The sequence below is a fragment of the Mirounga angustirostris genome, unplaced genomic scaffold, assembly GCF_029215605.1.
Source record: "Mirounga angustirostris isolate CCGP_5_RB_7025 unplaced genomic scaffold, mMirAng1.0.hap1 SCAF_4, whole genome shotgun sequence".
Lineage (NCBI taxonomy): Eukaryota > Metazoa > Chordata > Mammalia > Carnivora > Phocidae > Mirounga > Mirounga angustirostris.
The window spans coordinates 54,653,260-54,670,842 of NW_026991712.1; the positions used below are offsets into that span (position 1 = coordinate 54,653,260).

A 17,583-nucleotide genomic window follows, 5' to 3' on the forward strand; every position below is an offset into this window, starting at 1 on the left:
CTGAAACTAATGTAACACTGTATTATCAACTATACTCAAATTTAAAAAAAAAACAGATCTCAGATATGAAATTAGAGCCATGCTTACTTATACTCCCATCTAAGTGCTTCAGCTGAAGCAAGACCTTCAATCCCGCTGCACATATAAATCACCCAGGATGGCTTTTAAACTTACCAATGCCTGGCCCTACTATCATATCTAGATGACAATAATAATTTTTTGACTGAAAACTTTATTTCATTGTTTGCAAAGTCAGCACAGCAGTTGATAGGAAATGTGTTTATGTGTGTTTATGCACATACACACAATCCCTAGTGCTTTTAAAACTATGGGACAGGGTTAATCATAAATATTCAGCTAAATTCCATTTATCAGCTTATTAAAGTGCAAGAAAGCAGGGAAATAATTCAAAGACAAGTCTTTTTGTTTTTATTTTTTTAAAAAAAGTAGAAATCTTTAGGAAATTAATACAAAATGGTGGAACACAAAATACCTTGTTTTGTTTACTCCCTAGTCTATGGCAATGCAAATAAGAGAAGTTAATCTGGAATTTAAATTAAGTCAGGCTATATTGTATTAAGTATAGCCAGTAGCCAAACATGAACTTGCCATTAATTTTTTCCAAACAACTCACATTTTTGTTCTCTTCCTTCTCTCTCCATCTCCCTTTAAGTCATGTCAACTGTACTCTTCACCATGTTGCCCTAACACTTACCTCCTCTACTAGAATGTGTTTCTGTACTTATTACTATTCAATAATTCAACAGTAAAAAATCATAAATGCAGGCAGAGGCATTTCAAGAAGGAAAGAAAATGTCCTTACATATTTTTAACAGAAAAATAGCAGTTCAAAATAAGTTATAAAACAGCAAAAATTGGGGCGCCTGGGTGGCTCAGTTGGTTAAGCGGCTGCCTTCGGCTCAGGTCATGATCCTGAAGTCCCGGGATCGAGTCCCGCATCAGGCTCTCTGCTCGGCAGGGAGTCTGCTTCTCCCTCTGACGCTCCTCCCTCTCATGCTCTCTGTCTCTCATTCTCTCTCAAATAAATAAATAAAATCTTTAAAAAAAATAAAAATAAAAATAAATAAAACAGCAAAAATTCTAAAATTTAGTAATAGCTAAATTTTGCAGTTAGTTATCATCCCTCTTAAAGAAGCAAGAAGGGTAAGGCATAGAAGGAATGTGTTGTTGAGGGCAATGAAAATAAGCAGGTATTACAAGCTACTCCATGCCATCCATGTTCAATGGCTTTAGGAGACAGAGGTTTGAGTGCCATCATTATTACTTGTTTTACCATTTGATGCTGGGCAAAATAGAGTTTCTTGGGCCTCAGTTTTCATGCCTTCAAAATATGGGTTCCCAAACTAAGAAAATACTTCAGAGCTTTTTTAGGCCTAAAAGTCACTGAACTTAGTGTCCATATGCCCTTTACAAAGGCCAAGTTTTCACAAAAGATAGCATATTTCTAAAAGCTTTTAGAGAAAGAAAAAGCTATATTTAGAGAGTCTGTTCAGTGTCCACAGGTGTTCTTAAGTCTTACTACTATTTTTAGCCAGGTGTAGAACAGTAGGACAACACATTTGCTTTAACTAATAACTGCCCAGATTTCTTGGAGTTAAAGATAAGTTTTTCATTATTCCCAATGTTGACTTGGGAAATTGTTGAAAACAAGAACTGTTTTAATTTATTTACTGAATTGCCTCACTGTTATATGGCCTGACCCGAAATGTGATTTTCAAGGTTGCATTCTGGTTTGGACATGCAGTCTTTATCCTTCTCTTTCATTATAGACCTCTTACAGGATAAACATGTGCAACCATTTTGAGTTCCTGAGTGTGAATGTTCCTTACAGTTTTTTGTTTTGTTGTTTTGTTTATGAATTTCAGGCTGATTTACTCCAATTTGAATGCAGGTAGGAAGTTATAAATTTCTCAAGAACCTATTTTCATTCTTATGAATCCTGTTGATTTTATTTTAATACAAAGAAGACTTTACCAGATTCAAAGACATTTGATAGAGTTAAAAAAAAAAAAAAGAAAACAAAAACAGCATTAGGAAAAAACCCAAAAACCTCAAATGGAAAATGATACAACTGGCAGAAGTTTATGGTGTTAGTAAGAGATACCAGCACAAATAGACTGAGAAGCAGACTACCATTATAAACTTTTAACTATACTAGTCTAGGAGGAGGATTAACTATGCTAATCCAAGAGGATTACCTGAATTCGGTAGTTCTGCTTTTTGTTATATATGGTTAAAACACATCTTGCACATGTGTACCAGGAAACATTAAAATAAGTGTTCATGTAAGTGCTGTTCAAAATATGTCCACAACAACCCAAATATCATCAACAGAGTAATAAACACATTTTCTTATATTTACAGTGAAATATTATATAGTAGTAAAAATTAATGAACACTAACACAACATGGATGAACCTTAGAAACATAATGTTGAGTGAAAAAAAGCAAGCACAGAAGACTACATAAAATATGAAATCAGGGGTGCCTGGGTGGCTCAGTCGTTAAGCGTCTGCCTTCGGCTCAGGTCATGATCTTGGGGTCTTGGGATGGAGCCCCGCATCGGGCTCGCTGCTCTGCGGGGAGCATGCTTCTCCCTCCCCCACTCCCCCTGCTTGTGTTCCCTCTCTCACTGTGTCTCTCTGTCAAATAAATAAATAAAATCTTTAAAAAGTATATGAAATCAATTTTATAAAAGTCAATAATAAGCAAAATCACATATATAGTTTTAAAAAATACATAAAAATTAAGAGAATGTTGAACATAAAACCAAGGTTAGTTATTTCTTTGATGAAAGCAGGAAGGTATGATCAGAGTAGAGCACAATGATTCAGCAGTTTAGATTCTAGTTCTTAGTTTTAGTGGTGTGTTTATAGTTTATTTTATTATTATATCTCATAACCTAATATATTTGAATATATTTTTTGTGTGTATTAAGTATATATAATAGTATTTTTAAAGTTAAAATCCCCTACATACCAAAGATAACCCCTAGTCATTAATTATAGAGAAGGGAATCCGTTTTGACACACATATATATTTACTCTTTAATCTTTTAAAGTTGAAATCATTCAACTATGAAAGTTTTCCCTCTTCATATGAAGACTTTATTTTCCATAAAGAGGCCTCCTACTTTGGGACAATTTGCTGTCTTTATTTAAGTAGCTGATGCAGTACTATGGCTATACCTGTGGAAAAGTATAAATAACTTTAGAATTTAATGATTCTGAAATTGCCCTTACGTTGTCATTATAAAAATGCTCCAAAAATCATGTTTTGCAAATAATATGGCACAGAAGTTTATCAGGGGATTTTCTATCCATATGTGAGTCATTTAATAGTATGGCTAATGTAGGTACTATGCCTAAATGTAAGGGGATGATGATATGTAAATGATTAAAACTAGATAGATTCTCCACAAAGCTGTAATAATCAAAACAGTATGGTACTAGCACAAAAACAGACATATAGGTCAGTGGAACAGAACAGAGAGCCCAGAAATAAACCCACACTTATTTGGTCAATTAATCTTTGACAAAGAAAGCAAGAATATGCAATGGAAAAAAGACTGTCTCTTCAATAAATGGTGCTGGGAATTGGACAGCTACACGTAAAAGAATGAAACTGGACCACTGTCTCATACCATATAGAAATATAAACTCAAAATGGATTATAGACCTAAATGTGAGACCTGAAACCCTAAGAATCCTAGAAGAGAACACAAGCAGTAATTTCTCTGACAGCTGCAGCAACAGTTTTCTAGATATGTCTCCTAAGGCAAGGGAACAAAAGCAAAAATAAACTATTGGAACTACATCAAAATAAAAAGCTTTTGCACAGCAAAGGAAGCCATCACCAAAACAAATAGGCAACCTACTGAATGGGAGAAGATATTTGCAAATGATATATCCAACAAGGGGTTAATATCCAAAATATATAAAAAATTATACAACTCAATACCAAAAAAACAACAATCCAATAAAAAAATGGGCAGAGGACTAAATAGACATTTTTTCAAAGAAGACATACAGATAGCCAACTAACACATGAAAAGGTGTTCAACAATCATAATCATCAGGGAAGTGTAAATCAAAACCACAATGAGCTATCACCTTACACCTGTCAAAATAGCTAAAATCAAAGACAAGAAATCCCAAGTGTCGGTGAGGATGTGGAGAAAAATGAACCCTTGTGCACTGTTGGTGGAAATGTAAATTGGTACAGCCACTGTGGAAAACAGTATGGAGTTTCCTCAAAAAATTAAAAATACAAATACCATATGATCCAATAATTCCACTACTGGGTATTTACCCAAAGAAAACAAAAACACTAATTTGAAAAGATGTGCATCCTATGTTTACTGCATCATTTTTTCCAATAACCAATTATGGAAGCAATCTAAGTATCCATGACTAGACAAATGAATAAGAAAGATGTGGCGCGCACACACAAAGGAATATTACACAATTATCAAAAAAGGATGAGAGCATGCCATTTGTTAACTTCTTTCATTCATTCATCCATAAGTCATTCCCCAGGGATCTTATATTGAGTACTGAATAAGGATCAAGTGGTATGCTAAATACTGAGTATATAACTGCAAATGAAATGGATAGGCCCTGATTTTGATGTCACTACTGCCTTTTGTCTTACCAAATAATGAGACATCTTTATTCTTTTTGCCTTAAGTTTTTATCTCAAATTTTGCTAATGAAAAATAAAATTGTTGATGGGATTTTGACATGCATAGGTAAATAAGGTCCGCTTTCCCATGCCCCATTTTCCTCCCTTTTAACTCTCTGTGTGCACTCACTTTTTGCCAAGACCAAAAATAGATGTGCCCCAACAAGAATCAAGCTGATTTCTTCACAACACTGACTGGAGCTACTACTCACTTAAAAGACAACTTGATGTCATCATGGCTATTAATTTTAATAAGCAACTAGAAGATCACGAAGATAACCTAGAAAATGATTTGTGTTAGGAGAAAGTAACAAAAAGATTAATCTGCTGCTCCACATATCTAACCTCCTAGGATTAAGCCAGTCACCAAGATCACTACATGTACTAGGCAACAAAGAGCTAAAAATGGAAAAAAACATCATATTGTTATTGTATTCATTTTCCTCCAAGGTACTCTCTGATAAACACCACAACCGCCAAGGGAATTGCAAACAGCTTCCTTGTAGGTTATGTAGCTATCTTTTTCCAAGTAGTTATATCCAGCCATCAGCACACTTTATTTAAGGTGGTTGAATGTGTGAGATTAAGTGTTCCTACCTGACTGGAAACCTTCTTGTCCTTAATTCATTGGCTATATTTGATTTTTTTTTTTCGTGATCACACCTTCAGACTTCTACCAGAAACTGCTCTTTTGGGAAAACCAGGCCTTCCAGAAAGTCAAGAAACTGAAATGGAGACAGCAAGAGAAAGGGACATTGTCTATATTTATAGATCTCAATTTTAAAATTTTAAGTAAATGTCCAAACCTACGTCTCCTAAACAGTATAATAACTTAAGGGAAATCCACAGTTTATAAATTTGAATACTCACAAGTGAACATACTATGACAAGAGTACAGGTTGCATTATGGGCCTTCAAGCCAAGCCAAGCCAAAAAAAAGCCATTATCCTTTGTCCATTACAACACAAAAGGCAAAAAAAAGTAAGTTTTCTATCTTTTTGTTTAAAAGTTACTTCCTTTCTTCAGTCTTCATCTAGATCTTTAGTAAATTATTAATTTGACTAAACTTAATTTTGCATAAAATAAACATAGAAACTTAACAAATATATTTCACAGAGACCCTTAATATGTAATATCCATTGCACACATGCACCATGAGCTTTCTTTTCAAGCACTGATGCACACAAAAGTGTCTGTGTCTCAGGGGAAGCACACACGTGTCTCTTTGTGATGGGGTGGTAGGGAGAGAATAGATCTGTTGACTGCTGGTCAATGATTTAGAGAAACAGATATTAAGGTAAAAGGAAAGACTGCAAGTAAAGAAATAAAAGTCCTGAAGCTGCGCTTCCAAAATAATAGCAGTTTTCTGAGTAGCTGAGGAAGCAGTCTCCTCAAATTATAGTCACACCTGTTACAGGCCATCTGCCCATAAATTCCACAGCATCATTAATGGAAAACAAATGGCACTATATTACCTTCCCTTTATCCATTGGCCATTCTCATATAAATTATTTTTCTCTTCAAAGTCATGTTCTTTCCTATATGTTTACATTAGGATCTAGGAAGAGTGACACACAATGTGCCATGCCTTGGTACTTTTACAGTGATGGCTCTGCAAGGAGCACTGGATTATTAAGAGACTATATACATTGTTGAAATTGTTTTAGGTTGAGTTCCCTTAGAATCAGAACCTGAGAAGAGAATTTGAATGCAAACTGTTTCTCTGGGAGGTAGTCCCAGGAAACTCAGAAGTGGAGTGGAAACTGAGAATAGAGGCATGGAAGGAGGCCACTAGTGGTGCATTACTATACAGATTACTCTGGGGGGGACTACTCTCAGTCCTTCGGGGGGGTTCCGTGAGACTACAGAGCATGACCCAGAGTTATCCCAATAATGGGTGAGAAACTTGAAGTACTTATCTTCCAACCCCCGTCTATCATAGTTGAAAGCCACACCCAGATACATTAACTCTTGGACACTCCTGGTCTGCCCTAAGGTAGATAATTACAGGTAACAGCATGATTCTATCAGTCTATACATAATGATGAGTGCTGAGGGAGATATGACAGGAGCACTGACAGCATCTGATACAGTGGGGACGGTGGGTATTAATGACTAGCTTGCAAGTCCAAGTGGAAAAAAAAAAGTCCTTGGGTTAATGGTTTTACTTTGAGGAATTTAAGCACTGATGTATCAGTAACAATTTCCTTTATTAAATCTTTACTAAGTCTAAGATCCTAATGAGGTGGGAAACAAAGGCAGAAGAAAAATTATTAAATTTCCTTACTACTACAGCCCATTGACAAGTCCTTGAAACAGGCAGAAAGCCATTCCTCTAGGAACTCAGCTGTTGACACTTTGCTAAGGGCAAAAGGCAATCCTAGCCCGCCCCCCAAGCCCACCCCTAAGATCCTGTAAACCTATTTTAACATATAAAAATTCTTTTGGAAACTTCCTTTATCTCTATGCCCCAAGATACATGTTGGCAATCATCCTCCAAGCATATGGCCCACTGATATACATCTGAAGAGTCTCATGACTCAGGTTTTATTAGACAGTAATAAGTGACCTTTTCCCAACAATAGCTAGACCCCTCAAGGTGCTGGAAACCTTGCCTCCAAAATTCCTTAGAGACTTAGGCTATCCCTAACCCCCTCCCAACTTGAAAGTATATAATGGGCCATTTCTCATGACCCTGGTGCAGCTCTTTCTGCCTACGGGTCCTGTCCCCGTGCTTTAATAAAATCACCTTTTTGCACCAAAGACATCTCAAGAATTCTTGGCCATCGGCTTTGAACCCTAACATTCTTTCCTGTCCTACATCACTAAGTCCCCAATCTTTTTGGGAAACTGCGTATCTTTGATAGATTTTTTTAAAAAGTGAATGATTAAGATTTCGAGTTGACCATTCATTCATTCAACAAATATTTACTGAACACCTAAGGTATGCTATGGGTTTACTAGGCACCAGGGTTACCGTTATTAAAGCATTATCTTACTATCTGGAATTCAATGTATTGGGACATTCAGATAAGTAAATCCATAATTATAATACAAATTATTACAGGGTTTATGGGGAGACACAGCAGGACCTTAATTCATGCTGTGGATAGTGGTATGTGAGGAGTTATCAGAGGGTTTTCGGTAGAAGGCAATACTTGTTATGGATATGTAACATAAATAAGTGAAATTTTGAAGCAAAGAAAAGAGAAATTCATGGTAGCAAGAAAAATATCTAAGGATCAGACCAGAAAAAAGTTCCATACACAATCAGTATAAAGAGTGCTCAGTGGAGTATAAGAAAAGAAGACCATAGAGAAAGTGTGAGAAGCCAGATCATGAATGGCCCATGTACATATACTAAATGCCATGGTCTGAATGTTTGTTCCTCCCCAAATTCATACGTTAAAATCCTAATTCCCAGATGTAATGGTATTCATAGGTGGGAACTTTGGGAGGTGATTAGGTCACGAGGGTGGAGACCTTTTTCTTTTTTTTTAAGATTTTATTTATTTATTTGACAGAGAGACACAGTGAAAGAGGGAACACAAGCAGGGGGAGTGGGAGAGAGAGAACCAGACTCCCTGCAGAGCAGGGAGCCCGATGTGGGGCTCCATCCCAGGACCCTGGGATCATGACCTGAGCCGAAGGCAGGCGCTTAACAACTGAGCCACCCAGGTGCCCAGGTGGAGACCTCTTGAATGGGATTTGTGATTTTGTAAAAGAGACCCCACGGGGCTCCCTAACACCTTCTGCCAATTGAGGATACAATGACAAATCTGTGACCCAGAAAAGGGACATCACCCAACCATGTTGGCACCTGATTGAACTTCCAGGCTCCAGAACTGTGAGAAAAATATTTGTTGTTCATGAGCCACCCAGTCTGTAGTATTTTGTGATAGCAGTACAAACAGACTGAGACAGTTAGATTGTGAGATTTTATCCTAAGATGGGAATCCACTGAAGGTTTTTTTTTTTTTTTTAATATTTTAAGTAATCTCTACACCCAACATGAGGCTCCAACTCACAACCCTGAGATCAAGAGTCTAATTGCTTTACCGAGTCAGCCAGTGCCCAACCCCCTGCCCCGCCCCACTGAAGGATTTTAACTGGAAAGTTAAAAGAAAAGTTGATTCCCATAACATGATCAGGTGTTTTTATAAGAAAAATCTCCTTGTTTCAGTTTTAGAAAGATCACTCTGGAGACACTGTGGCTGGATTGCTGGGGAAGGGTGATGGCAATTCTGGATACAGAAAAATTAATTAGCAGTCCATTAATATAAGTCAAAAAAGAAAGTAAATACAAAATTTGTGAATTTGTGACTGACAGTTCTTTCAGCACTTGAAAAATGTTATGCCAGTGTTCAGGCTCCAAGTTTCAGATTAGAAATACGTTGCCATTGGAACTGTTGTTTCTCTATAAGTAATACATTGTTTCTCCTTGTCTGCTTTCAAGATTCTTTTGTCTTTATTTTTTATAAGTTTAATTATGATGTGTCTAGGCATGGGTGTCTTAGTGTTTACCCTCTTGGGATTTCTCAGGTTCTTAAATCTGCAAGTTTATGTCTTTTATTTTTTATTTTTATTTTTTTTAATTTTTATTTATTTGACAGAGAAAGAGACAGCGAGAGAGGGAACACAAGCAGGGGGAGTGGGACAGGGAGAAGGCAATACTTGCGATGGATATTAAATCCCGCTGAGCAGGGTGCCCGATGCAGGGCTCCATCCCAGGACCCTGGGATCATGACCTGAGCTAAAAGCAGATGCTTAACTACTGAGCCACCCAGGCGCCCCAAGTTTATGTCTTTTAAAAATTTGTGGACTTTTTAGTCATTATTTCTTTGACTACTCTGTCAGTCTTACTAGTGTCTTTTCATTCTGTGACTTTGGTGATATGAATGCTAGCTCCTTTGTTATTGTTCCGCAGGTTCTTGAGATAATTTTCCTTCATCACCTCCATCTTCCCGTCTATTTTTCTCTATTTTTCAGATTTGATGAATTCTATTGATCTATCCTCAAGTTCATGATTCTATGCTTTGTCATCTCCATTCTACTCTTGAGCCAGTCTAATGAGATTTTTATTGTGGTTATTGTTTTTTCAGTTCTATCATTTTCATTTGTTTTTATTTTTATAACTTTTAGTTCTTTGCTTACATTTTCTATTTCTCCCATTTATTTCAAGGAAAACATAATTGCTTATTGAAGCATTTACATGATAGCTTAAAATCCTTGTTAGATAATTCCAACATCTGATTTATCTTGATGTTGGTGCATGTTGTTGGTCTTTTCTCATTCATTTTGTGATTTCCTGGTTCTTGGGATGATGAGTAATTTTCAATTGTATTTGAATATTTTGAGTATTATATGACTGAACCCTATTTAATCTTATTATTATTGTTTTAAGCAGGAAGACCCCTATATTGTGGTGTGGCATGAGGACTGGGGATGGAAATAAGTATATACAGCTTTCCATTGGGCCCTGATGACAATATCCTAGCAGAAGTGGGCACTGACTCACATTGTTTCACTGCAGACAGATGGGATAGAAATTCAGCTCTCCTCTTGCCCTGCTGATACCTGCCCCCAAAAGTGGGACCATTCATATCATCTTGTTGCCTATAAGTGGGACTGGAGGTTCAGCTCCCCAGCAGATTCCCTGACGTTAGGGGAGGTGGAAGTGAAGTGTTAATTTTCCTTCTTCACACCATTTCATTCCATTTCGTTGATGCTGGTTGTGGATAGAGGCTCAGCTCTCTGCTGACACCAGGGTGGGAAGAAAAGAACTGCCCACTAGCCCTGCTTTGTGCTACCTCATTCTGTCTTATTGCTTCAGGACAGATACAGGTATTCAGCACCCTACTGGGTCTCACTGACACCAGGTATCAGGGGAAAGCAGAGTGCCTACTAGTTCCAATTTGCAATGTTCTGTTATTATTGATTTCAAGTAGAGGTGGAGGCTAAGCTCCCAAACTGGACCCTAAGACTGTGTAAGGGCAGTTGAGTGTTAATTAGCCCCATCTTACATCAATTTGCTGATGGATAGGTGTGGAGGCTCAGCTCACTGATGGACCACACTGAAATAACCCTGGTAGGAGAATCAGAGTGCTGCCTGCTTTTGGAGGGCAGGAGTTGGATGGTGTGGAAGATCAGTTCTTCACTTGGTCCCACTGAAACCAGGGGGTATAGGTGGTAGGTGCAATTTTTCCATTGGATTTTGGCTTGGGCACAATACGTATTGCCAAAATGGTTTTCTGTTGTTAGCAACACTTTTCCTCATACTTTGGCTGGGGAGACCGGATTTTCCTTGAAGCTTTTTTTGTCTCTTGTTCTGTTGGTGGTTATGGATTGGAGGCCCCTGCAGTGCACTCTGCAGGATAAATGAGAAGCAGTAGGAAACAGGAAGTCATCACCATATCATTCCTCAAGTCCCAAGGTTCTTAGTAAATCTGCCTTCTTATTTCCATCATTCAGTGTCTTCCTATTCTTGTTTCTTATGTTATGTTCAGGGTTTTAGTTTTAACTGTGAGGACCTGGGAGAAATGAGCTACTCTATCTTGTTGGAAGCAGATGTCTGGAAGTCTATTGGTGTTGGAAGTGCAAATTTTCACACTTTTAGGGGAGCTTGGGTGGCTCAATTGGTTAAGTGTCCAACTCTTAATTTTGACTCAGGTCTTGATCTCAGGGATTGAGCTCTGCGTCAGGCTCCATGCTTAGCAGGGAGTCTCCTTGAGATGCTCTTTCCCTCCCCCTCTGCACCCCTACCCTGCTAACTCTATTTCTAAAAATGGATAAATCTTTTTTTTTTAGAAGTACTGATTTTTACACTTTTAAAAGTCAAGTGTTTTGTTGGATTTGAAATTAAAAAATAAGCAAGGAATGAGGCAAGAATGACTTATATGATAATAGATCAGAGTTGGAAACTTCAGTATACATTCATAATTAGATTAATATTGACACACATGGTTATATACAGAAATGTTTATAGATATGGGTATATACATGGTTAGTACAACACATATGTCTCTTTGCTCAGTCAGCTAAAAAGATCTAGAAACAATGACACCCCAGCAGCAATGAGCATACCTTTCACCCAGATCTTAGCGTCTAATACCATTCTCTAATAAAAGGATCTAGGAAAAATGACTGATGCTAGGGCTGAGACTGTTAATATACAAGAAGAGCCTAGACTATCTTTCAGAAAAAAAGGAAATACTAAAAAATACAGACCTATATGGATCAGGACATATCAAAGTAGAAGAACCAATTGAAAGAGTTCAGATTGGTCACAATTAGAACAATTTGAGCAACAAAGTAAATAAAGTAGTATTACATTATAACCCAAAATATAAAATTAAGTCCGTGAGTTCTTGCTGATAAAATAATTGAATAGATAATTAAATGGGGAAGAACAGACAAATCTCCAATGCAGAATTCTAAATAGCTTATATAGATACTCTACCTTAAGCATAACTCCCCATTCCTTAGTTGTGGGCCAAGCATAATGACTTTCTTCCAAAGTGTACAGTATGGAATTGGGAAAAAGAGTAACTTTATAATAGTAACTGAAAAACCCTACCTCAGCCAGGTGATCAAGGTCACCCTCAGCAGTCATAAATCATGTTGATACCATGTACACTTGATGTGATCTGACAAAATGGCCCTTCTACTCTGCGGTCTTTACCCCCAAACACATAATCCCAATCTTATCATGAGAAATGCATCAAACAAATTCCACTAGGGGTATTGTACAAAAATCTGATTTATACCACTTAAAATTGTCAAGGTCATCAAAACCAGGAAAGTCTGAGAAACTATCAAAATCAAGAGGAGCCTAAGGAGATATGGCAACTAAATGTAATGTATTATCCTGGATAGAATCCTGGAACAGAAAAAGGACATTAAGTAAAAACTAAAGAAATCAGGGGCGCCTGGGTGGCTCAGTCGTTAAGCGTCTGCCTTCGGCTCAGGTCATGATCCCAGGGTCCTGGGATGAGACCCGCATCGGGCTCCCTGCTCCACAGGAAGCCTGCTTCTCCCTCTCCCTCTCCCACTCCCCCTGCTTGTGTTCCCTCTCTCACTGTGTCTCTGTCAAATAAATAAAAATAAAATCTTAAAAAAAAAAAAAACCACTAAAGAAATCAGACTGAAGTACAGACTTTAGTAAATGATAATGTATTAATATTTGCTAATTAACTGTAACAAATGTAACATAATAATATAAGTTGTTAGTAATAAAGGAGAATGGGTGTGGTGTATATGGAAACACTATACTATCTTCTCAAATTTTCTGTAAAATTAAAACTGTTGTAAAAAATAAGTCTATGAAAAAAGTTGTTTTCTTGTTTTATAATTATGTGACTGTATTTCTTAATAAATATGTAAATTTGCTTTACTTTCATTGATTTTGGGGTTAAAGAAAAAAAACTATCTCTGAAAGGATCTGTAATTCCAATTCAATAAGTAATGATTCTTGGTATTATCTTCTGGAAGAAGCACGGCATAAATCAAAGCAAACTGTCTTTAAATGCTGAATTCTTTTCAGTGCTTTACCTTTTATATGACTAATGTGTACCATGGGCATGATTCCACTTCAGAGGGCAGTGGAATTGCCTCTGAAGTTACAATCATAAACACTGATTGTAGGCAATCTAAAGTACAGTGAAATATTAATGAAAGATATCATAACTTTGGTTAATGTATTTTATGTTTTCAAAATGATGTATTATTATTTCAGTCTATAAAGCCTTCGCTGTTATATATTTCCTACCCACCTTTTCCCAAAACAACGTAAGAAAATGATACTATCATTTGATTGTATGTTCATCAATTTAAATTGAAGTTTGTTGGCACTTGTAGCTGCCAGTGATACTGACATGGGTGGTACTTCTGTAAATCCATTCCATGGCAAAATATGACCTTCACAAGGGAAATCTTTGACACAGTAGGTCCCTAAAAGTCATATGACATATAGTTTTGTAGCTAGATTACCAAACGTTTTACTTAGAGGCAAAATAGAATGTAGAAAAGGCCATCAGAAATACTCCATAAATTTAGAGTACATAATGTCATTTAATATGATTGTACCTCAGCATTCTATCTTTAATATGGCGAATCCCACATTATTTTTATTGGTGCCAAATACAAAAATCATCAAGGAATTTTATGCTTAACTTTTAAAAATAGTTAAAGTAAATTATTTAACAAGTTCTCCTTTGGGTGTGTGTTTTTTTTAAGATTTATTTATTTATTTTAGAGAGAGAGAGTGAGCACAAGCGGGGGGGAGGGGCAAAGGGAGAGAGGGAGACAATCCTCAAGCAGACTCCCTGCTGAGTATAGAGCCCAACGCAGGACTCGATCCCAGGACCCCGAGATCATGACCTGAGCTGAAATCAAGAGTTGGATGCTCAACCAAGCCACCCAGGTGCCCCTCTCTTTTGCATTTTTCAAAACAGAGCAGTTCTTTTTAGTCTGACCCTGGACACAAAAGTGAGTTGGCCATGTTTTTTCCCATGGATCCTTTTCTCACCTGTTCCACTGTGTCATGTGTTCTACCTTCTCAAGAAATAGCATTTAATCATTCATCCATGCACTCATCTAATCATTCAATTATTTATTAAATGAATTTTTATTGAACACCTACATAAAGCAAAAAAAAAAAAAGGAAGAAAACTAATCTGGGTTGCATTGAAAAGTAATGAACTCAGTTAAAATCTTTGCTGATAACAAGAGTTACTCAATTCACTGGAAACTGCATTTTCATTATGGAGACTCAGGGGAAAGCAAGACCTACGTAATAAAAAAGGTAATAAAAATCAGCCATATATGCAGTGCCTGCTTTGTATCTGACTCTGTAAAAGAAACTCTAAAATGATTAGGGTTGAAAAAAAATGATTAGGGATGTTTTGAAGATTGTCTGTTATAACTGGAATCTCCATTTTACAGATAAAGGCTCACAGATTAGGTTATTCACCTAAAATGAAATGGCCCAATAACAGCAGAATTGGAATTATAACTTCAGACTTTATAATGCCAGAGCCTGTGCTCCTAAGTATAATACGTGTGTGTGTGCGTGTGTGTGTGTGTGTGTGTGTGAGACAGAGAGAGACAGAGACAAAGACAGAGACAGAGGAGAGACTGAGAAAGAGTTTAATAGGGAATTTCTGAGAAATGACAAGACTACTGCCAAATATCCATCAACCAATAATTTAGGAACTCCTAACTATGCAAATAATTGTTAATCATAAGGCTGAATTAGGGATCTCTCACTTTTGAACTAAGAAATTAAAAGATTTCCAGAAGCTGAGTCCAAATTTACATTACATAAGATACTTATTACAGAGAGTCAAAGTATAATTCAGTAACTGAAGAGCTCTGAAAATACTGGAAGCATTCATATCAGTGCGGTTTCATAATGTGGATAATAGAGGATTTAAGAAATTGGCAGATGTACCTGTAGACTCATTTGTTATCATTTCTGTGAATATAAGTGAATAAAAATGAGAAAAGTGGAAATGAGTGGCTAGCAATTTTAAGTAGTCTTCTTAATGTCCATACTAGGAAAAACTAAGCACACACAAAAAATGGATCTGGAAATATTTTTAAAGCACTTACAAGTGCATCAGGTCTTTTTATATCAAATAACTTGGAGATATTAACTATAAAATAAATCTAGTTTTTGATGACAGAATTGTTGACTTTTTTGAAGCTATGTAAGGTAACACGCTGCGATAACCAGGAAGTCTTAAGAAAAAGGTAGAAAACCACTACTCCTCTTAAAAAGCAAAATCATAAAAAGAACCATGTTAAAAAATATTTTGAAACAAATAGAAAATTCCCATACTGTTACAGAACTTTTAAATCTTTATTTGGTTTAATTTATAATAAATATTCACATGTTTACATAGTTGTCACAGGTAGACACAATTTTGAAATCAGTTTTCTTCATTCTTTCATTATTAAACATCCTAGTTTGCTGCATTGTCTTGTAATTATAATAACTATAATTTTCTACAAAGGAGATAAAATTAACTAAAACATTCCCCTATTGTTGACTATTAAAGATGTTTCAAATTTTGTTATTAGAAATGACACGACATGGGGCGCCTGGGTGGCTCAGTCGTTGGGCGTCTGCCTTCGGTTCAGGTCATGATCCCGGGGTCCTAGGATTGAGCTCCGCATCGGGCTCCCTGCTCCTTGGGAAGCCTGCTTCTCCCTCTCCCACTCCCCCTGTTTGTGTTCCCTCTCTCACTGTCTCTCTCTCTGTCAAATAAATAAAATCTTCAAAAAAAAGAAATGACATATCAATGAACACCTTTATTTATATAATAATTTTCTAAATACAAATTATTTTTAGAGTGTTTCCAGAATTAGAATTAATGTGTAAAACCTATAACATTTTTACCTTGCTAGACGTTACCAAATTACTTTCCAAAAGATCAAATCATATTGCCAAGAACTTTGCCAACATAAGATATTATATAAAATTTTTGATTTTGCTAAATTAATAAGCCGAACCCTCATATTCAATTTTTTGACTTTTTTGATAACTACTGAGGTTGAATATCACATATGTAATTAAAATACTATTCGTGGGCACCTGAGTGGCTCAGTCGGTAAAGCATCTGCCTTCGGCTCAGGTAATGATCCCATGGCCCTGGGATGAGCCCTGCTCAGGCTCCCTGCTCAGCAGGGAGTCTATTTCTCCCTCTCCCTCTGCCCGCCACACCCCTGCTTGTGCTCTATCTCTTTCTGTCAAACAAATAAATAAAATCTTTAAAAAAATACCAATTATATTTTTCCTTGACTGTCATCTCTAACATTGTTGTCTCTTTATAACTTATAACCAGGTAGCTAGAGAAAAAAAAATCACATGGCAGGGCAAATTGGTATTCCAATAAGCTAAAGATTACTAATTTCAAATGTTTTTTTTTTTTTAAGATTTTATTTATTTATTTGACAGAGAGAGAGACAGTGAGAGAGGGAACACAAGCAGGGGGAGTGGGAGAGGGAGAAGCAGGCTTCCTGCTGAGCAGGGAGCCCGATGCGGGGCTCCATCACAGGACCCGGGGATCATGACCTGAGCCGGAGGCAGACACTTAACTGAGCCACCCAGGCGCCCCTCAAATGGGTTTTTCAAGACTGGAAATACGACTCTGACTTAACAGTAAGTTCTTTTTAGTTCTTAAAGGACTTTTTTTTTTTTTTTTTACAAATCTCCACTCTCCTCAAATTTCCCTCTATCCTCTCTACCTCCCTTGTTCTCAGCAGATGAGTTACCTCATATCTCATTAAGCAAATAGAAGTCAGGAAATAACTTACTGTCAAATCCATTAATTCATTAGCCTTTGCACTGATCCTTGCACTCCTTTTTGTTTTAAGAGTTAAAGTTAAAAAGCCATTCACATTACACATGGCGGGTATTCCATTTTCTCTCATCATCTCAAGTACTTCACAGCACTGCATTTTCTACAACTCAAATTCCTTATGAATTATTTCCATCAAAATTCAACTTATTCTAGACTAGTAACTCCTACTTAAAATGTTAAAAAGTATACATGCAACATCGTCCCTTGATCCCTGCCTACCTTCTTTATCCAATTCATGGCGCAGCTTTTCAAAATTATCTTCATTTATTGTTTCCTTTTTCTCACATCCCATTTACTCTATAATTTAGCTCCAGCTGGCTTCTCTCACCCCAGCCTCTTTGCCCACTGCCTTGAAATTTTACTTATGAAGGTCACCAGCTGTCTCCAAGTCAGCATAGCCAATGGATAGTTTTTGTTCTCATATTTCTAGGTTCTTTCCTTCTTTAAAAAAGAAAACAGGGCGCCTGGGTGGCTCAGTTGGTTAAGCGACTGCCTTCGGCTCAGGTCATGATCC

General features: G+C 36.8%; 1 protein-coding gene and 1 long non-coding RNA gene across 3 annotated transcripts in view; one reads left to right on the top strand and one right to left on the bottom strand.

Annotated features, from left to right (window-relative positions):
* The window catches only part of LOC123858963 (uncharacterized), a 184,137-nt gene that overhangs the window by 81,566 nt on the left and 84,988 nt on the right, over positions 1 to 17,583 (top strand). The window lies entirely within an intron of this gene.
* PKIA (cAMP-dependent protein kinase inhibitor alpha) overlaps positions 1 to 17,583 on the bottom strand; it is a 94,804-nt gene that overhangs the window by 23,671 nt on the left and 53,550 nt on the right. The window contains exon 2 of one of the 2 annotated variants that reach the window (XM_045896347.3): positions 5,302 to 5,429. The exons of the other annotated variant lie outside the window; for it this stretch is intronic. The gene's annotated coding sequence lies outside the window, so the exon portion shown is untranslated. The remainder of the gene's footprint in view (positions 1 to 5,301; positions 5,430 to 17,583) is intronic. 2 annotated transcript variants of the gene reach the window in all.